The sequence below is a fragment of the Lissotriton helveticus genome, chromosome 2_1, assembly GCF_964261635.1.
Source record: "Lissotriton helveticus chromosome 2_1, aLisHel1.1, whole genome shotgun sequence".
Classification (NCBI taxonomy): domain Eukaryota; kingdom Metazoa; phylum Chordata; class Amphibia; order Caudata; family Salamandridae; genus Lissotriton; species Lissotriton helveticus.
The window spans coordinates 1,985,028,655-1,985,051,622 of NC_136059.1; positions in this window are offsets into that span (position 1 = coordinate 1,985,028,655).

Consider the following 22,968-nt stretch of genomic DNA (forward strand, 5'->3'; position numbering starts at 1 on the left):
ATCTGCCAAAAGCGCTGTCGTGCGCTGAATATCGGGTGCTCACCCCTGATGCGTGTGGTGGTGCGTGTGGAGTGAAGGCAGTGACGTCGGGAGCCCACCCCGGTCCTACCTGCAGCGTGGAGCTCCTCCGGCCGACTGAAGTGGATGCTGGAAGCCCTGGGAAGATCCCAACATCCAGCGTGGTGTGCACATGCCCGGTGAGTGCCCGACTGCAACTGGAGATTGAAAAGGGAGCCAAATCTCGTGAGAAGCGAGATCTCGAGAACGACGGCCATTTTGGAGTCAGGCAACTCCACCTTTCCCCTGTCAGGGATGAGGAGCGGCCATTTGAAAGTCAGGCAACTGTAAACTTCTCAGCAAGCATAAGCCAATACAAGCCATGCATTCAATAAGCATAAGCAAAGGCAAAGTCTGGACACAACAAGCACAAGCAAATGCATATGTCAGACACAACAAGCCCAAGCAAATGCGAATTCTGAAGTAATTATTTAGCACGGAGAGAAGTAATCGGACTGAAAGTAAAGGAAGCAAGAAAGTAAATAAGAAGCATCAGCAAACTAGAGCACAATGTCGACGTCACCACAGAGACAAGCACAAGCCCTAGCCGCGACCAACAGATCAGGCGCGATGGGCGTCTCCTATCTACGTCCTCCCGAACCACTTGCACTTGTAGCGGGAGGAGGAATGGGCCTCAGGTGGCAGGAATGGCTTGAGGACTTTGAAGATTTCATGCAAGGCTCACAAGTGACAGAAGAAGATCAGAAGCTAATTGCACTCCGCAATTTGGTGGGAAAGGAAATTAGCAAAATCATCAAAGAATTGCCGACCGACGACTCGGGGTCATATATCAAAGTACGTGACGCCCTGAATAAAAAGTTTCTACACAAGAAAAATGTAGACTACGAGAGGTACATATTCAATCTGGCTTCACAGGAAAAGGAAGAACTCATGAGCACATTCATCACCAGACTTCGACGGCTCCCTCGATATTGCAATTTTGACAACTTCTCAACGGAAGATGCCATCAGACTACGTATCATAGAGGGGTGTCAATCAGAGTCCCTCCAAAGACGACTTCTAAGGAAACGTCACACGTTAGACGAGATCAAAGAAATGACCAGAGTTCACGATCAAGCAGAGGAACATGCTAAGAAGATGGACGTGGGACGCGTGGAAAAGCGTGAACAGGCGTTTCGGCTTCAGACACGTACCACTCGCAGACACTCTCGTGATAGGCATAGGACATCAAGACCCAAATCTCATCACAAATTTACCGGACACAAACGTCATGATTCAAGTAAAAGAGACAGGAAACGGGAACATCCCCTCAAGTGTTACAGGTGCGGATACGACTTCCCCCACACAGATGCATGTCCGGCACTTGGACAGCAATGCCGGAAGTGTGGGAGAAACAATCATTTTGAAAATGTATGCGGGGAATATAGGAAGGACAGATCGAAAGATCAGATGAGATTGTCTCGCTCAACAAGTGTGCGACATCATGCCAAAGCGGTCCGAGACCGTCAAGGATCATCCTCTGGATCCTCCCAGTCAAGCCGGGAATCTCGCAGATCACAGTGGTTAAGGCGGTCACCGTCGCAAGAATCAAGGTCAGTGTCACCTGTATCCCCGAACAGTGACGAGTACATCTGAATGGTGGCTGACCCGGATCAGCTCAAGAAATACCCACGACTGGACATTCGCGTAGGGAATCACGCGACAAAGTTTGTGCTCGACAGTGGCTTATCCCTAAACTACATCCCGGTGACTGAATACCGGAGGATGAAACCAACCCCTCCATTGAGCCCTGCACATGTCAGAGTGTACACCTGGATGTCCAGAAAACCACTTCCTTGTTTAGGAAAGTTTGCAACCACTCTCACTCACAAATACCAGTCTATACCTGCTCATATACATGTGATTGAAGAACCCGAAGCGGATTGTCTCCTCAGCCTCCCCACCGCTGAACAACTTCGGCTGGTAGAAGTTCTATATCGAGTACATGATGACCCAGATATCATCCACAAAATTCCCAAGTTGTTCACTGGACTCGGAAAAATGGCACGATGTCAGGTACGCCTGCACATAAATGAAAAGGTGACACCTGTCGCTCAACATCGCAGACGGGTCCCATTCCACCTTCAGAAGGCTGTGGAGGATGAGCTACAAGAGTTGTTACAGGCCGACATCATCGAGCGAACGGAAGGTCCTACTCCATGGGTTTCCCCCAGTGGTGGTCGTGCCGAAAAAGGGTACCCCCGGAAAGGTGCGCCTCTGCGTCGACATGAGGGTCCCAAATACGGCCATTGAGAGAGAGCGCCATCCTGGGCCACACTTGAGCGATATGATCGCATCCCTCAATGGAGCTCAAATCTTCTCCAAATTAGATCTGAACAAGGGATACCACCAGGTCGAGTTACATGAGAGGTCACAATATATCAACACGTTTGCCACCCACCTTGGACTTTTCAGATATAAACGGCTCAGTTTCGGAGTGTTTGCCGCCTGGGGTATTCCGAAAGAGATCAAGACAGACAATGGACCACTTTTCAATGGCCAAGAGTTCAGGGAGTTTGCCACGCACATGAACTTTAAACATCATAAAATCACTCCCCTCTGGCCACAGGCTAACGGAATGGTGGAACGTTTTATGGCCACTCTGAAAAAGACACTACAGCAGGCATCACTGGACAAAAGAGATTTGCAAGTCGCCTTGAATGAGGGTCTGAGGGCCTATCGAACAACTCCTCATGCGACGACGGGATAATGCCCTGCCACCCTTAGGTTGGGGCGGACCATCCGGACCAGAATTCCCACTTGGGAAGACAACATACACTCCTTATCTGACAACCATGAACATTAAAACATTGCTGACAGAGATCGCCGAAATAAAGAAAAGATGAAGTCCTATGCTGATGCTAGGCGAAGAGCCAAATCCCCGTCCATCCAAGAAGGAGATTGGGTGCTAGTCAAGCAGGAGCAACAAAAGAAGACTGACTGCAGGTACCGTGCTGAACCTTTGGTGGTCACTCAGCAAAAGGGAACTATGATAACCGCCGAATCTGACAATAAGAGAATCACATGCAATGTATCCCATTTTCAAAAGTGCACCTCAGCTGTCAAAGATGCACTTGACAAGACAACGGAAACATCTAGCAAAGAAAAGACAGTCCCCAGCTCTGCACTACTGAGGCCTGAAGATTGGACTGAGTCTAAAAACAAGAATGCGGATGCACTCCTCAGACCCCGACGGACCATCCGCAAGCCCGTGCGGCTGATCGAGGAACTGTAAATATTTCATGATCTATTTCTGTTTTGTTAGGAAAGGGGGAGAAGTAATGTTGCAAGTAGCAGACTAGTGGTTGGGGGGTGGAGTCGTGGGAGGGACAGAAATGGGAGGAGCACGGAAACCGGATAGAGGGTGCAGTTAGAGTAGGGACGAGAAGAGTAATGGTCACGAGTAATAAAGCTCCGAAAAGTAAGAGCAAGTGTCCGCCTCGTTATTGTGGGGACGACTCTACAACGCAGTGGTTGGAGGAAGGGCAAATAAACGACATAATAAAACTTAGTGACAATGACAAAAAAACATTAAGTCTTGGCCTTTCATACTGCCCGGCAAGAGATTTTAACTACCCCAAAACCAGAGTGGATATATATAAAAGTGTCAGGCAGTTGAAATTAAGAAAGTTTCACTCCTTACAAAACAAAGAGGAATATACAACAACAAGCAGAGCAACTGTGAATGAGGCAAATAATGGGAACACGCAGTCAACAAATCTAACTTTCAGCCAACAAATGGAAGAGCTGTGGATGTGCAATGGATTATCCAGTGAGATTACAAATGAACTACCTTCATCTTGTGGGACAATGGAATCCGCTACAAGCCAAAAGGGGACAATAACACCATTCAGGGCAAAATCAAAATTTAACCCAGTGATGTTCCGTGACTAAATAGACATTTTCCATGAAAGTGTAGTTGAACAATTAAAGACCCTGCACACAAATGTTAAGAACAAAAGATGGAAATTCAATAAACAAAATAATGAATATGAATCACTCATGAAGAGATTAAAAGAGGATCATAACATTATTATTCGCAACTCCGACAAAGGAGGAAATATAGTGTTGATGCCCAAAGAACAATATATGACCGAAGCCTACAAACAACTGAGAGATATTTCATTTTACTCCAAATGCAATACTAAGGAGATAAAAACAATGTATACGACTTACCAATCCAAACTTGCTACTTGGAAGAATAATGGAACAATTACACCACAGGAATTCAAATTTTTATCTAAAGAATATACAGTCATTCCAACAGTCTATTTCATTCCAAACATATACAAAGACCCTGTGACACCTCCAGGAAGGCCCATAATTTCCGCTAGAAACAGCTTACTTGAACACACATCACAATATGTGGATTATTTTCTCCAAGATGTAGTAAAATCCCTGCCCTCCTATGTAAGCGACACAGGGGACTTTTTAAACAAAATGAAGGACTTTGTCTGGAAACCAGAATATTTATTCATTGCCCTATACTTATGTGCACTATATACAAGCATTCGTCATCAGGATGGTCTAAGGGCTTTGCAATATTACTTGGAGAAGAACAGCGGAACGACAAACCAACAAAGAGAAATGTTGACTGAAATGGTTAATTTTTGTTTGTCGAATAACATATTCATGTTTAACAATTTATTGTACAGGCAGATCAGAGGTGTGGCGATGGGAGCCAGGTTCTCCCCCAGCTATGCATGTTTACACATGAGCTGGTGGGAGGAGCTGGTCCTCAAGACCCAAAAGAGACAGGCAATGAATAGTAATGTCAAGGTTTGACTGCGATTTATTGATTTTTTTTTTAATTTGTTTTTATTGCAGAGTTATGAACAAAGCATCGAAGTAGGTCAACCCTCTCGCTCTTGACATCTAAGAGCACATTCTTGCCATAAAATTGTACACAGCCATTCAGCCCACATCCCGGAGGCTGGGCGGCGTACCATTACTTTCCATCAACGATGTCATGAAGGCCACCCCTTAGAGATGTCCGGTCAACAACACAAGTTGGTATCTGCATTTTATACCCCCCAAACCCCCGCCCCAATTCACCACCAATTAGAGGCAGCCACCCACTGTGAGTGACGCCAGCATCAGCAGAGCCCGCACTTTTCAATCACATTCTCGTGCCCTCCCGTGGTGGTATTCTCAGAGGACTATCGTGAACCAACCCATGTGTATACAAAGTGTCATGGCCCGGACGCACTCTTCCTTCAATAATATTGGCTGCGATTTATTGATGACTTGTTTGTGTTGTGGGAGGGGGACAAACAGGGAGCCAGTGATTTTGTGACGGCATTGAATACAAATGATCTAAAGCTAGAATTCACTGCAACCATAAGGGCAACGGAAGTAAGCTTTCTAGTTACCATGATTTATGTGAACAACAACAGAATAGAATCCAAATTATATCGCAAAAAAACAGTAGGGAACTCAATTTTACATGCGAGTAGTTCCCATTCCAGACACTTAATAAACAGCATGCCCTATAGGAAGATGCTGCGTCTGAGGCAGATTCATAGTAATGTAAAAGATCTTATGGATGCTCAGATTACCAGTAGAATCAGGTTTTTAGACAGGGGATATTCTAGAAAGCTAATTGACAGTGCCATCTTAAAATGTATGCGCTTTGATAGATACCATTTATTAACAACCAAACAGACCCAATCTGAAATAGAGTTATCTCAGCTATCAGACAATGTTACTGTACCGCAAGGCAATAATTAATTCAGATTCATCATTCAGTACAGTCAGCAGCACCGTCAGATTAGCTCCATAATAACACAGAACTGGCCTATGGTTCTAAGTGACCCGGTCATTGGTGGTAAATTACCCATTAGACCATCCATCACCTACAGCAAGGGCCCTTGCATGCGGGATGAATTGGTCCAAACAAGTCCTGAAACCATTGATACAACTAGTTGACTACAGACACACAAAGGCATTTTCAGGTGTAAAACTTGTAAAGCGTGTCAACAAGGGGGAGAGTAGATTAACGTACACGACACCTTTCAGTACTAAAGCTGTCAAAATAACTAAGCTATTAACATGCAAGACTGAATATGCCGTATATGTTTTTGTCTGCCCATGCAACCTACATTACGTAGGAAGCACCAAACTTCAGGTGCATAAACGAATCCTGAAGCACCTCAGGGCGATCAATAATATGGATAACACCTACCCAGTTGCACGCCATTTCAAGAGTAGCCATGGTTCCAGGAGTCAAGACTTAAAATACTCTATAATTGATTGTGTCCCTCCAAGTAGAAGGGGAGGGGACAGGGAGTCACGCCTTCGCAAACTAGAGGCCAGATACATTTTGGAATTAAACTCCAAGTATCCAACAGGATTGAATGTAACGGAAGATTTATATACTTGTCTGTAACAATGATAACGAATAGTTAAATACCTAGACAACTATGATTTTAGTTATTTATCATGGAGTATTTATTATCTTAATGATCTCATGTGACAAACATATTATGCAGAGATTTTAATTGATATATATTTATAGTATAATACAATTTTATGAACTTGTTGGTTTTATGATGAAATGGACATATGTTTAGGTATTTTACCATGATTTCAGTAATTATCATGATTACTTGTAGAAACATATAAAATGTGAATATATTTGTGTCATTGGGTACCACAAGTAACAAAAAATCTATAATTATCAAATAATGAATATAATTTAACATCGCAAACTTTGCACAGGGGAAACTCATATATATATATATATCAGATAATCATAGATAGATAAAAAACTGAATCATAGCAGGTACTAGATAACACATAAGGGGTCATAAAAATGTGGCACAGTTGGCGAACCTAGGCACTAGAAAAATTAAGGGGTATTTAGACCTACACACGACAATCGGTGCCTGGGAGATATAAAAGTAGTATGACAGTATTTACAACTGCCTCCACTACAAATATTGATCCATGTGAATAGGCATCATGTAGTTAAACATCCGATATAGTCAAGTACTTATGAAATTTAAATGCCAACCGCAGATATTCTGTGATCATACCCATATAATCCAAACACCGGTTAAATGAATGAAGCAAGATTATTGCACCGGCCTCTTGAGAGAGAAAAAAGAAATGAAACGATCTTATATATATTTAATCACAGGTGTTAAAACCAGGGGTAATTTATTACAAAACACATTTTTTGCACGAGTAAGCACTTTAGTCATTCGGCAAGTAAATTCCTAATGGACAATTCAATACGCACATAGAGAATGGGTTTGACAAAATACAAGGTTAATACATGTTAAAAGCAATAAAGAAAATTGCTTAGCATGATTACATGTAAGCACAAGAGAGTAGCATTTGAGACAATAATGTTATGGGATTTAAACTAAAACAACTTAAAAATTGAAAATGCTCAGAAATGGTTATATAATCAACCTTCTCTTTTTCTATTGTTATGTATATATATTTATATATTTTTTAACAACAAACATTTTTAACATTTTATCCTTGCTTTCACTGTATTATCAAATTAAGTATTTTGTATATGTTTATGCGTATTTTGCACATGTGACTATTTTTGAAGTGCACTGAGCATTTTAAATACAACAAAGACATTGGCGAACTTTGTCATGTGATCAAGGCTCCAGTGGGAGCTGAAACACGTCAGGTCGCCAAGCACGAAATAAACGAACAAATTGGCACAATACCGTGGTCCGGACCTGTTTTGTTTGGAGGGAATCCACTGTTGCAGGTGTAACAAGATATATATATATATATACGTGTGTGTGATTTTTGCGAAAACCATTCAGAAGATGTTCGTAGTCAATGTTCGGTATATTTGAGGGGTTTTTGAAAAAGAAGGAAACAGCACCGGGTTTTGTGCAAACATTTATGAACCAACCATACGTACAACACTTCTAATTGTAGAGTAAAACCAAGGTGTAGTTAAATATTCTTTTTATTAAATACTCTTTTTTTTATAAATTTTTCTTCCTTTTTAAAAAAAGTTATACATCATTTTCTATTATCTTTTGATAATCAATCTCATTTGTATTTTTGGTCGATAATGGGCTTTCAATCAGTATCACATATATATCGTTTCATCACATGGTTAAATAACAATACAAGAAAAGGGTTACATTCACAATGATAATATACAGAACCAATAAATCCAATCAACGCGTTTCGGCGAATGCCTTCCTCAGGAATTCTGTACAGCCCCAATAATAACTATGAGACAAGAAATGTATAAATTAATTTTCTAAAGTGACAACGTATTGGAGATTACTATTTATACACTTTCTAAAGTTTAAGGGACATCTAGAACAGAGTGGGGAGAGAGCTAATTCTACTACATTAAAAAAAACATTCAATGCTTTCCATGTGCCTAATAACAAAGAGTGCTGTACAATCCTTACAACTTATGACTTATATCTACATTCCTTAATTATACACAATATTCTAACAAAGTTTTTTTATATATATACATTTCAGCCAATTATACAATATTCAATAATTTATACCATACGTACACAATCTATTTACATATATTACAAAACATATTTAACAAAATTCTTCCTAAATGGCTTAAGCTAACTCCCAGGACCTTTGTTCCTATTTTGAGGGCATATTAACCTACTTAGACTGAACTTAAACTGATAAAAATAGAGTATGTCATGTAACTACCTATAAATGCTAGTGCTATAAGGCAACTAACACCAAGATGTATCTATCTAAGAGTCAGGGATAAAGTATCTATACATATCACCTTTTTAGTCTATCGTGAGTTTATTGACATGAATTAACTGAACCTGATATATACCAACACATTTTGCCCTAATGTCTGCCAGGACACACACGTAGAAAGAGAGTTAGATACATCTCTGTCTAAATCCCCTAAGTAGTATGTGCTAGATACCTGTATTTGCTCTTAATATTGCTGCCATGCAAAGAGGTCATATGTGGCACGTCTGGGTGTTACTTGATCTGTAGTTATTTGAATTTGAAGCCACGGAGTCCAACGATATCTATGGTATCAGATTAGGGGAGGAACAATCCCATTTTAATTACGCTATCCTTCATTTTAACTTTCTTATAATGAGTGGGCAAATGATAGGTTATACATACCCACTAAACTTGTTTATGATGCCTGAATTAAGTCCACGTATTATTGAGTGAATTATGAAGGGTTCGCTGTGTCCTTCGGAATCAGAATACCTGGGAACACGTCCTCTGGCATATATATCGTTCTATATTTAGCGAGGATAGTAAACAATAAAGCCAGATGTAAATAATACCTTATTTGCCAGCTATTAGTTTTGTTGCGTTTCGCACATATAGATGTCAGTTGTCAATAAATGCCTTGCTTCGTGGCTTAATCGAGTATCAAGCTGAAGTTAAAGATGGCTTGCCCATGTTCGTAAATATTGCACTCTTCTGCGGGATCAAACTTTGACTCTAAAAGACAAAGTATATCGTCTCATAGTTGAATTTATTATACAGGGGCTTAATAACTCTACAACCCCATTTGTTCTGGATGTTTAATATATAAAAGGAACTATGTAGCTTGTGCTTAGCCTCCCACTACCCATGGTTACTGCGCATAGCCAAGGTAACTCGTATGGGCCCCTGGCGGCTGACTCGCCATTGGTGCGCATAAGTATGGTTAGTAGAGTCAGCCCAGGATGGCTGACCACTAATAATCATGTGACCACTCCAGACAAAGAGAATTAGTGAATTATACACATACGGGATGTTAATAAACTAACCAGGGTATATAATGCCGTCAGCTTCCCTTTTTCCCAATGCGATAACGTTCTGGTCTATTAGATTAAAGAGATCGACAAACGGGAACGGCAACTCTCTACTTACTTGGATTTCTGATGTAAACAAAGCGACCCTCCACGGCGTAGTGATGCACGCAATGTGAGCGTCCCTTTCGTGGCTCTGTGTTTAAAATCTCGCGATATCTAATTCAGGGGATGATAACTCAATACTCCCTATATAGTTAGCGGTTCAATGGGCTGCCATCTTAAGATGGAAGAACTTGTACCATCTGATCTTTTACTGGCGACTAATGTATAAAACTGTCACCAATTTCATTTTCTTCTCAAATCTTATACGATAAGCAATTAATCACTACTTTCTCCTTTTCGCCATAAAATTGGTACAGTAATTTCCATGTCGTGTGGATTCTATGCCTTTACCTGCAAGCGAGTTCAGGTATTATATTATGTAGCGTATCATATCTTGATTTTCAACATATAAATTTCGTATAATTTACCAGACTCCATAGAAAAGCGCCGCCATAATAGATAGGAGTACTTAAGCTTTAAATAAGATCTATACGTGAGGCCACCGACTAAAGAGGATATTAAGGACACACATAAACTCCCTTTCTATTTAGTATGTAATAAATCACAGTTGTAATGCTTATTAAGTCATAAATAGGTAGCTCAATACATATCTCAATGTTTTTACTCAATAACTGTTATCCAAATTACTCATTTAAGCTTGTCTAGTTGCTTTAAGCCACTATGTATATGAATTACAGCTTAATATAACAGTGACAGGTATTTGAGAATTTGACCTGAGTGTATTAATTTATAGCCTGCTCCCATGGTATCTCCATGTTTAATCCTTTAATCGCTGTCTCCAAAATGAAAATCCAATATACCTCACGCATCTTCCTGATCTTATCTGTATCTAATCCTGTGTTTTGATGAATCCTTTCCAGGATATACCATTTTATTTCTTCTGGTGCGTGGTTGTTTTCAAGAAAGTGGCTGATCATTGGTGCCACCATTTTACGAGTCCTGATGGCTGACCGATGTTCAGTCAGTCGAACATTCATGGCTCGTCCTGTCTGACCTACATATCCTTTCTTACAAGGATAGATGACCAAATACACAACATTGGTAGTCCTACAGTTATTCAAGTCTTCTAGACTAATAACCTGATTGTTAAAATGCAAAGTAGGACCTTGGATTACCGAATTGCATGATTTGCAATTTGAACACTTATATGTCCCTTGCACAGGTTGCATGTTGTTTAGATTCCGTTGCATGGTTGTTGTTTTTTGGGTCATCCGTGACCTAACAATATGATCTTTCAATGATTTGTTACGTTTGTAGGCAAACATGGGTTTAGGTAAATGGTTTTCTTTTGGGGTGTTTACATTGAGTATGTGCCAACTAGCACATACTGCCTGCCTAATTATATCATTCAATACTGAATGTTTGGTTATAAATACTAATCCTGGATCTTTTTTATTTCTAGTGGGTTCTAGAAGGTGCTGACGATCAAAAAAGCGGGCCCGCTTATATGAATCACGCACGATCTTTTTAGGGTAACCTCGCGCTTGAAATTTCAGTTTCATGGTTACTGATCTGTTGTCATAGTCAGAGATATTAGTACAGTTTCGTCTGAGACGTAAGAACTCTCCAAACGTTACACTGTTTTTTTGAATGGTGGGGTGGAAGCTGTCATAATGAAGCAGGCTATTCCTGGCAGTAGGCTTGACAAATAAATCCACTACCAGGACACCGTTCTCATGCTTGATCATGACATCCAAGTATTCATCATTCTCATTATCTATGTGATTCGTAAATCGAATATTACTATCACAAAGATTAATCCACTCAATGAATTGATGTAGATTTTCAAGACTGTCATTCCAGATAAAGAATACATCGTCTATGAACCGTGACCACTTGGTCACGGATTCATAGAACGGTGCAATTTCATTAAAGATAAAGCAATCTTCAAAATGGGACATGTAAATATTAGCGACCGTTGGTGCACAAGATGCCCCCATGCTTACTCCCTGTTTTTGTTTAAATAGTTTGCTGTTAAATTCAAAAATGTTGTCACACAAAACTATTTTTAAGCATTCCAGAATAAATATCGTAAGACATTTAATATTGTATTTTTGCATGAACCAATGGACAGCTTCCAGGGCCCCCATAATAGGTATATTACTATATAGGGCCTCTATGTCCATTGTTACTAGATATTGCGACTCAGTACAAAAATTAGTGTTCTCTACTAAATTGATAATATGTCTGGTATCTTGAACAAAGGCTGGGGTACGAGACACATGGGAGCAAAGGATGGCATCAATGTATTTAGCTAGTGGTTCAGTAGCTGAGCCTATTGTTGTAACTATAGGTCTCAGCGGGGGATTTTGAATACTCTTGTGAACCTTAGGTATACCATATATACTTGCTAGCCTTGGATTTTTCACATTTAAATAACTCCATTCCTTGTCGCAAATTTCACCTTCCCTTAGGGCCAAAGTTTTTTGATTTTGGTTATTGTCTGGGAAGTGAGGTCTTTGGAGATAGGTATGTAAAATTGAGTATCACTCAGCATTTCCTCCATTTTTGTTATGTAGGTGATTGTATCATATACTACAATTCCTCCCCCCTTATCACATGCCTTCACAACTAAGTCTTTATTGGACTTGATTTGATTTAAGGCCTTATATTCCTCTTGAATCAGGTTAAATGGAGTTTTTGGGACATGAGAAGTAATATTCACAAATTTATCAAACAGAATTTGCTCAAAAATGGCTACCTGTGGAGGAAGTTGGTCTGCCATTGGAGTGAAGTTAGATTTTGGTTTTAAACCTGACAGGTTAGGGTCATCACTCAATCTTTCTCGACCCAAGAAAAAGATTTTTAACCTGATCTTACGTAAGAATGTTTGGAGGTCTCTGAACAGATCGAATTTATTTAGTCCAGAGTGTGGGGCAAAGGTCAAGCCTCTAGATAAGACAGATATAAAAGGTACTGATAGATCGGATTTACTGAGATTAAATATGGGTAAAGTTTCTAGTTTCTCCAATACCGGTTGTTGCGTGTTTCTAGGTACTGGTTGTAGGTCATCGGTGGATTTTCCTGGAAATGATTGTATTCCTGGTGTGAGGTATTCTGAAACCGTGGTTGGAATTACGGTCTCCAATTGCCTCGCCTTATTTGGCGCCGTCCTAAAAAAGGTTGCCTATTGTGTTGTCTTGCATTGGGTCTAGAATTCTGATATCCACCGTCATAATATGACCCTTCATTTTCTGAATCAGATGATTCTGAAAATGTGTTAACTTTTTTCCATAATTAGACTGTTTGTACCCAAAAGAGTCATTGGTACCTTCTGTATATTTGTAGTAATATTCCGATAAATATGGGTAGGTGGTTTCTTTTTTATAGAACTTAATATCTTTTTGTAATTTATCCGTTTTTCTTTTTATTAGTCTGAATATGAATTAAGTTCCTTTTCTATGTCGTCAAGCTTTTTTTTTACATCTTCCACTATCCCTGAACTATTTATTTTTTTCTAGATCCCGTATTTCTTGCGCTAACTGTTGTAGCATGTCTTTAGATGTTTCAACTATCAACATCATGTAATCTCTGGAACAGCGGTTAGATATTAATGCCCAGCATTCCAGAAACTCTTTGATGTGATTGGACAGGCCTGGTATATTTCTCACTCTCAACCCCTGAGGTATTACTCCTGCTTTCAAATATTGCAACATGTAGTGACCATGTAATTCTATACGTTTCAATTTCTTTCTTAATGATAATAGAGTGTTGACATCCTCATTTTTATCCTGTCCTGATGTAGTATAGTCTCCAAAAGTGACTGAACTGCCCACCATGTTGGCAAATTGTTCGTCTGAGAACCCAAATGTGGGTAACTTAGCCATAATGAACGTGCACAACAATTATTTTAAAGTGAAAACTGTGTAAAAAAAGAATACAATAATGTTAAATATGATTCTATTGTGTAGCAGCTCTCACTACCAACCCCACAACTGTGCTCTATGCCCCTATTAGATAACAATGTTTACTTTGTAAAATTTTTCCAGTTTGATACATATCTAACCTAACCCCTCACAGACCAGCCGCGAGTATGCTATTTTAGTAAACGCTACGGGGCCCCTGCATAATCGGATGAATCCTAGCAGGGAATGACTAGTTTTTGACGTCAGGCCGCCAAGCACGAAATAAACGAACAAATTGGCACAATACCGTGGTCCGGACCTGTTTTGTTTGGAGGGAATCCACTGTTGCAGGTGTAACAAGATATATATATATATATACGTGTGTGTGATTTTTGAGAAAACCATTCAGAGGATGTTCGTAGTCAATGTTCGGTATATTTGAGGGGCCAGCAATTGATTGTTGGAGCTCCTCTACAGGGGGATCGAAAGATAGCAACGAGTCAAGCTACTCATCAAGAGCTGCGTCGAAAAGTGCCACCGGTAATATTGCTCTGTCTTAGGTAGCATCCTGGAGAAGGGACAGATGGATGGCTCGGCTTTCTTTTTGGTGCTCATGTAGAAGTTGAGTAACAGCTTCCATATCGAGATAGGGCACTGGGGGCTGCTCCATGTGTGATTCTAAGATGATTTCAGTTGGACAGTTTATGCACCAGAACATAAGTTTTACTTGTTTAGCATCCATTTCGCAAAATGTGAGCATACAGTGCTCTGAGTTCAGATAGCCAGGCATGTCCCATTTAGCGTTCAAGAGTTCCTCTGCAGCTTTGCTCAGCTGTATTCGTGTACTACATGTTGTTGATTTCATTGTTGGAACAGGAGAAAGATGATGATACCACAGCTGATTAGCAGTTTGATGATTGGAAATCCTTAAAAAGGCTGGAGAACTGAAAATGGATGACGGAATCAGTCCAAATACTGCTTAAAATCTAGTCACCAGACCAGATATAATGTTTTTAAAAAGATGCATAACACCAGTGGTCACAGGCAAATTAAATATTGTTCATACAGTATCTGCATGATGTGTCTGGTATTGTGTGTGTATTAGCCTTTGAATGACTGAAGCAGTTTGGCTGTCTGCAGATGATAAACTTCAACAGCTGAAGGCAAAGGGACTTCTCTTTGTAACAGAACAGACAATAGTTTGTTCAGATCAACAAACCACATAGATGCCATGCTTATACTAGGCCAAGGGATGTCCCTAATGGCATTTCTAGGTGGAGGATACAAGTTTCAACCGCTACACTTTATTGTTTCTGAAACAGCAGGTACGGCTGGCCAGGTCCCATCCCACAACAGGTAACATTTGCTAAAAATAAATGAGAACCATTATTCAGAAGTTAATGATATGTGGGAATTAATGCAATGGGATAAACAGATAAAACAAACCCTAACCCTGGTGTGAAAGTGGTACACGTTCTGCAATAATATGGTGTCATACAGAAGGGGGTGTCGAAGGGGATTTCTACTATTTGCTGTACTAATGTACACAGGGTCACCCTCATTTTCATGGAAACAGTTATGAGAGAAAGGAAACTTCCATCAATGGAACAACTGTGAATTTGGCCTTGTTTTATACCAGCCAAGAGATTTATATTTTTGACAGTCATGAAAATGACATGTTGTAATGGACAATGAGATAATATTTTGTATAAGCCAGGTAATAGGTGGAGTGTTAATGATGGCAAATGTTGCATCTTCAACTTGTTCTATACTTAATAGGGTGTATTAAGATTCTTTTTTTGGTCATTGTTTTTTGCATGAGCATCAAATTATATGGTTCAAAGAGGGCTGTTTTATTGAGAAGTTGCCAAGGCCTGAAACCTGATCTAGGTGTTTGTTGTGCCCAATTTACGTCTATAATTGCTCTTAACTAAGCCTGTCCGTGTTTAAATAAATTCAGGTCTCCTTCCAGGAGATCTAAGGCTGATAACAAAATGTGATTTATAAGTAGACTCTTTTAGAAAGTGTGTGCATTCCATTGTCAATGACTTTAAAAACGGTTTGCATGTTTTCCTGATCTATTTGCCTAGTTCTTTCTACAGCTTGTTTCTCTGAATATTTGTTTAATTCATTAAATATGGCGTATATTCCTGTGGCAAGGAATCTTATTTTTCTTTTATGATGTGGTCCCAGAAGATAATCAGAACATTCCATGTTTTCATTAATGGAGGAAAAGTGTTTCTTTAACTGCTGAAAGTCTAGAGTGCTCTAGTTATCGTTGGCATAGCTTACCTACACTATATGTGGTAACTACTACAGGTGTTTACGTATTATATCCTGGATGACAAAAAATGATTTTAGGTCCAGGAGTGTTGGAAAGGAAATGCTGCATGCATGTATTATAATCATAAGGCACTAAGGCCAATCCTTTAATAGGAAATAGGGTGGAATTATAGGTTCCAGTCTGTATTATATCATTAATGTCCGATTGGGACTTATTCCGTTGAAATTGCCAATTACTGAACATGGTCAGGATAGTTTTGTTTAGAAATATAATTTCTTTCAGTATTATGTGGCTCTAAATAAGATCTGCTGAAATCTGGTTCCTCGAATGCTTTTTTCATCAATATTTGCTTTCCAATACTCATATCCTGATTAGGCAGGTTTTGACTAAACTCAGTGGAGTATATCAGCTTGGTGGTAGTGATTAGATTTTTGGGACAATGCTGTAGCTCATGAGTATAAAAGAAGGCTGAAGATATGATCAATTAGCACTCCGATAGTAAGAGAATTTTTTTAAGAAATGTGGATGTCTTAGGATGTGGAGCCTCACAATGTTCCCATTGTGGGTAATTGTGTATTTCTCTAGGATAGCTAGAACTATGTATGAAATAATGTGCATATTGATGATAACAATACATGTCTTTGTATTCAGAGTAGCGTAAGCTTGTAAATCAGACTTCATTCTTTTAACAGTTTCAATGTCCCAAACATCTGAACAGAACCAGGTATTATATTATAATTCATTGAGACGTTTGTTCTAATAAGGCAATTACAATGTCTCAGTGGGCCCCATAATCTGATACGGGACCTTTTCCCAGGCTATGCCCTCGGGCACAGGATGAGCTGTAATAGTCACAGAATGGAGACCTCTTTGGACTCTGTGAGAAGAGGAGTGTGGCTGCAGTTCACGAACCACACGCAAGTCAATTGTTCTTGCAGGGACATAAGTTCATTCAGTAGCAGTAGAACAACGAGTATCATTAACAACCACATGATGAGAAGAAAAGTTCCCAAAATGATCCAGGCATGGGACCACCGAGAAATCAAATACTTTTCATTTAACCACTGACAAGAACGAATCAGTCTCTTATGGTGACTGACTATAAAAGAGGTTGAAAATCTCCTGTGAAACATCCATACTTGGTCTCCGAGGCACTTGAAAGGGCACTAGATCAAATGACACCGTGTCAGGGGGAATTCCATAGCAAACCATAGAATTGCATTGGACAGTAGCCACTGTCATATCAGCAGCATCTGCTGTATCGAGTGCACTCAATCTTCTGCGTAGAGTGTTAATCTCAGTTATTCCCCGGCTGGGGACTCGGGCAAGAAATAGTGCTGCTTTGTTCAAAGGGGGGGTATAGTAGTTAGAGGTTGGGAGGTACTAGTCTGAATCCTTCTAGGTATCTGCAGTGGTCGACTGTTGAGGACTGGCCACATAGTGCTTTTTGATGTAATCAATAGACACCTGTCTGTTTCTCCATGAACCAGGCAGAGGAGGAAGAATAACAGTTCTGGAGCCTTTTACCCCAAGAACAGTGACGGGTGGTCTGTAAGATTTTTCAAAAGCTTGCCTTCTGTGCATTTTCTCTCAAACTAGGTCCCCAACAAAAGGAACCAACTCATCAGCAGCAGTGATAACCTTCTCTTCACAGGTGACGGCATCAGACTGGTTTTTGTTAGAAGGCTTGACTCTGACTTCTTGGATACTCTGTAAAACATTCAAAAGCTTCTCCAAGTCAACTTTTTCTTCAATTGCCACATCCCCAGAATTATTTAAGAAAGGCACAAACATAAGAACTCCGATGGAACAATAATATGGAGTACGTCCTCCAAACAGTCATCTAGGCAAGTTAATTTAATACTTTCTGAAGTACATATAGGTTATGGTATCAACTAAGTCCCAAACCTACCACTCTAGCAGTCAAAGCTTGTTTAACCATGGCAATGGCCCTCTTTGCAACACTGTTCAATTGAGCTTTGAACAGGTTGTTGAATTGCAGATAAACTCCTGCAGCAGACATTGAATCCATGTAAGCCTTACATGCGAAGACAGGAATGTTATCTTTATTGAATAAATGAACAGCCCCATTGCCATTAGGCACTGCAAATCTTTTATGACTGTTGAGGCACAGTGGAGGCTGTGATTTTTTGACAAATGTTGCACTGTCTAGCGTAGTCCTTAGCCTGTTCATATAAAATAGGCCACCAACAACATGGTGATAGCATGGCAACTGTTGCATTTATTTGTGCACGTGCAGAACACGACCCCTCATGTGCTTCTTGGCTTAAATCTAACCTATACAGACTATTATGTATTATTATGTCTCCCACTCTTGGTATCATAACTATAGGAATGTTATCTGAATTAAAGGTGTAGGATAGGGTGACCAACTGGCATGGGTGCAAATTCAGGACAGATGGTCAAAATTCAGGACAAAATGTTTTACGGACATTTCAGAGGAGGTCGCACAATAGTATATAAGTAAGTAAAATGACAACCAAAATAAGTACAAGTCAAAATAAGTTTATATTAGGTTGAGGCAATTGTGCCTATTTTATTCATGTTTACTCCGAATTCTTTTACCTTGCACCTTATATTTATGATGGGATAATATTTTCAGGGACATCAGAAACTGAACTGAATACTATTTTAAAAGTGGTTATCACTTCTACCCCTTACACATTTCCACCTTGACAATGTGGTAAATGACCTATAGATGGAGGTCTTGCACACATGAATGCTCTGCCGCCGACAGTTATCTTATTTTAATTGTTTAAGCATTGCTCCAAGTCAAAAGCACAATGCCTGGCCCTCGTCTGATGCAGGAGAAGAAGCACCACATGCTGGCACTACAAAACGGCCCATTGACATTCTATATAAGATATTAGAACATTGGAATGTTGGGAGCTCCATTACAGACAATGGAGTGCTCCCTGCTTCTACGGGCCGGTAAAGGCCCGCAGAGCAACATTCCAATGTTCTACAAAGGCTTCTCGAAGCTCGAGGGGATTTATATCCCCTCGAGCTTCGAGAACCCTTTGTTTAATTTGTTAGAACATTCTGCCCTCTAGTGGCAGAATGTTCTAATAGCCTTATAGCCCTTCGTAGCAGGGCTATACCGGCTATTAAAGTCCTGCTGTTTCGTTAAAGACCCTCACCTTCGGCTCGGGCCTTTAACAATTCAGCGGGCCTTTAATAGCCGGTATAGCCCGCTACGGCGGGCTATAAGGCTATAATAAGCTGCAGTCTCATAATGACAAAGGGCCAGTCCACAGTCCACACGAGGTGTGGGATTGGCTGCAGCAGGCCGCCTCTTAAAGTTTAAAAGATAAGTGTGAGCTGGACCCTAATGAAAACTTTTAAACTCATGGGGCCTCTCGCAGGGGAACAGCATTGCTTCCTGAAATCCCCAAAATTATGGAAAAAATGCGTCCATAAATTAAATAATAACAGACAACGGATGTCATGCTAAAATAACGGACAGTCTGTGAAATATATGGATGGCTGGTCACCCGAGTGTAGGAGTATTAGGAGGAAAACCTACAGGAGATTTCCCAGCTTGCTTGGTTGCATTTATGGCTGTTAAAATACATGTGTCAATGTTTGTACGAAATCTGGTTAGGGCTGCTACTTAGACAGTCTGGATTGTAGCCTTTGCCTTGAAGTCAGATGCCTTTGGTGTTAATGCCATGATGCTAATGGCCCAAAGTGTGCCTCACATGGGCCAATGGAAGATTAGCTTGTAAAATAGCTAACTTTCCCCATAGCTGTATATTCTTTATTGGTTTCCTCTTTGAATACTTGAATCCATCTCTAGTGCTACTTTGTAGCCTTGCACACAGAAGGTTGAGTCAGACACAATAAGTGAACAGACAAATCAGTCCTTTGTAATGCAAGTAGCAGGGCATACATTTCTGCATATTGTGCAGTACTATCACATAATAATCTAGTGTGGGTGCACTGTGGGATAAACTTACCATCCTACACTACACCTTGCACTGCTGCACAGGTTGGGGAGTATGTGTGTTTTGTTCCTACAGTAGGTTCAGCAGAGCCATCTGTACAAAAGATGCTCTGGTAAGACTCAATTGGTAAAGTGTCTGGATTCAGAACAGCATCCTGTTCATAGAGGGGAACATCTTGTATACGAAGGGAGGGGTCATACTGAAACTTTACATCCACTGCACTTAAAGAAGAGGCCCACTGTAGCCATCTGGGTTTAGGGCACAACGCATTAGCAATGTTTGCCTTTGTGGTTGCCTCTAGTGCTGGTATGGGTGAAACAATGATATTATATTTTCCCTTTTAACAAAGTGTGCTCTTTAAAAATGTCTGTTTGTAGAGCCGTTTCAGATTTTTTCAATCGGAGCAAAATGTGTTTCTGCCAGGGAATACAAGTATGCAACTGGGACATTCGATCCTTCATTGTAGGTCGCATAGATCCAACCATAGTGACTGGGTATGACTCTGATAACTAAGTTAGTTTTGTTGTTCCTAGTTGGTAAATATTTATTCTTTAGCATGTCTACTTGTAGAGCATGCAAGATATCAGTGTGCACATTCATCCACTGTTTATATGAATAAGTGGTAGAAATCAGGTCATACAAAAGTTTCACTCTCTCTGCCTAGTGAGACACATAAATGTGCCTAAAGTTAAGAAAACCCAACAGGAATTGCAACTTTTTCAGAGTTGCAAGGTGGCACACTTCAGAAGGAAGTCCGGGGCTACATCGTTCCCCTAGGAGGATAACTCATATCCTAGGGAGGTCACCCCTAGGTAGGCAATCTTCTTAATCTCTAATTAATTTGTTTGCCATGTGATGTTAATATGGTCAGCGCTCTATCTACCCTTGTCAGGTGTAGTTTCGAATTATAGTCAGTTCGGTATATATCGTCAATATACGACAATACCTAGGGATCTGATTCTAAAATGTCCATGGTTCATGCTGTAAACAAGCCAAGACTGTTCTTATAGCCCATGGGCAAATGTCAGAATGAAAATTGCAGTCGGTTGCAACTCAAATTAGTTAAATACTCACTCTCAGATACTATGTGTTGGCTGAAAAAACCTACTGGAAACATCCAGTGTCGTTTTGAATTTTTTCCGTACCAGCTTTGTAATTAAACCCGTGCTGTGCGTGTTTTGTACTGCATATGTTACAGGTGTGCGGATCCAAATGTCTATAGTCTAAGACTATTCTATAAGAACTATCTGGCTCAGAGATGGGAAAAAGAGGCGTGTTCTTTCCTTTGGCCTATTCACTTGCATAAATTTCCCTGACGTCCTCAGGTACTATAGGAAAGAAGGCTATCCTTGTATTCTCTAGACCTCCTAACCCTGGGGTGCTTCCCTAACTGAAGGTTCTCCCTTTATGTTGCTTAGGATGGTTAAGGAGACTGTTGAGAAGTTCCACATTAACTTCATAACTAAGTCCAGAGCGGGTGCAGCTCTGTGCTCATTTAGTGCTTGTCTAAGTACATCAGGGAGAACTTTAAAAAAAGGCATACTATGTGTACTGGTATAAATGCATGCAAAGACGCTTTTGCAAGTGTTACACTCCTCTATCGGAGCCACTATCCCAAGAGGGAGACACATAGTTGGTATTCTGTGTTTGTCTTGGGGTATTGTATGGATACACTCTTTCTAACTGATTGGTCTTAAAGAGCAATACAAAAAGCCATTCCATCACGCTTTGTGGGCGTTTTCCACATGATAGTGTTAATAGTCTGCAGACTAATAGTTTGTATTTGTGTGGGAGTGGCAGACCCTGCTGCAATAGCTGATGTGGAGCTCAAAGTCTGCTGTACAAACTATATGAGCCTGTATAACACGACTGTGTAGTTTAACCCCTTCTATGTTCATGACGGAATGGTTCAGTCATGAGCATAAGTGCCAGTGTGCTCATGACGGAACCATTCCGGTGGGGAGGTTGGGGGGGTTGCAATAGTTCTATGGTTGTTTTTTTTTTTAAAGTTTGGTTGGCATAACGGCCACATGGTCATTCAGGTACGCGTGCTCACCTGTTGCCCCCCTCCCGGGATATACTTAGATCACGCAACGGTATGGCCCCATTGAATGAACATAGACCTCACACAGAAATAGAAAAGAACACCCTGCCGGAGTAGATACCAAATGGTCCTCTAAGGGATCCAATTCTGTTAGTGAGGGAGCAATATTACCCAGTATCAGAGCCAGGAATTAAAATCATACTTTTTATGAAAAATATATATTTTTATTGATTTTTATGTACATGTTTATAAAAAGACCTTCAAGGATTAGATATTCGGAGATTTATAAAAACAATCAATGTGATATTTCATGTCAAAATAATGAGGATAACATTATCATACAGTTCAGTGTTCCATTCACTCCAGGGCAATTTAAGGGGACTCAGCAGACACTCACATCTTCAAGGGATCATTCAAACTCATACACATTCAAACCGTTCAAACAGATGAATTTCACAAAGCCTGCAACAAATAGATGGACTTATGGTTGCATGGACAGGGGTGCAACAATGAGAGGGCAAATTAGATGGTATAATGTTGCCGTCCTTGGTCCATTGAATGAACATAGACCTCACACAGACGGGATGGAGACAGACCCCTATAAGATACTCACATGGAATGTGAATGGCCAAGGGGATAAAATTATGAGAGGGCTAGTGTCCGCATACATAAAATGGGTACACCCAGATGTCACCCTTTTGCAGTAGACCCACCTCAAGGGTACAAACTGTGGGTTCCCGGCGAGAGGAGCATATACAGTATTAGCACACACGGGACACAGCGGGCTCCAGGGGGTTGGTTATCCTGCTTAAAAAATCTCCCCCTTTTAAGGTAACTCGGACATGGACAGACCCCCAAGGAACATATGTGGGAGTGACGGGGACATGGGGTAGACGGAGGGTCACAATAG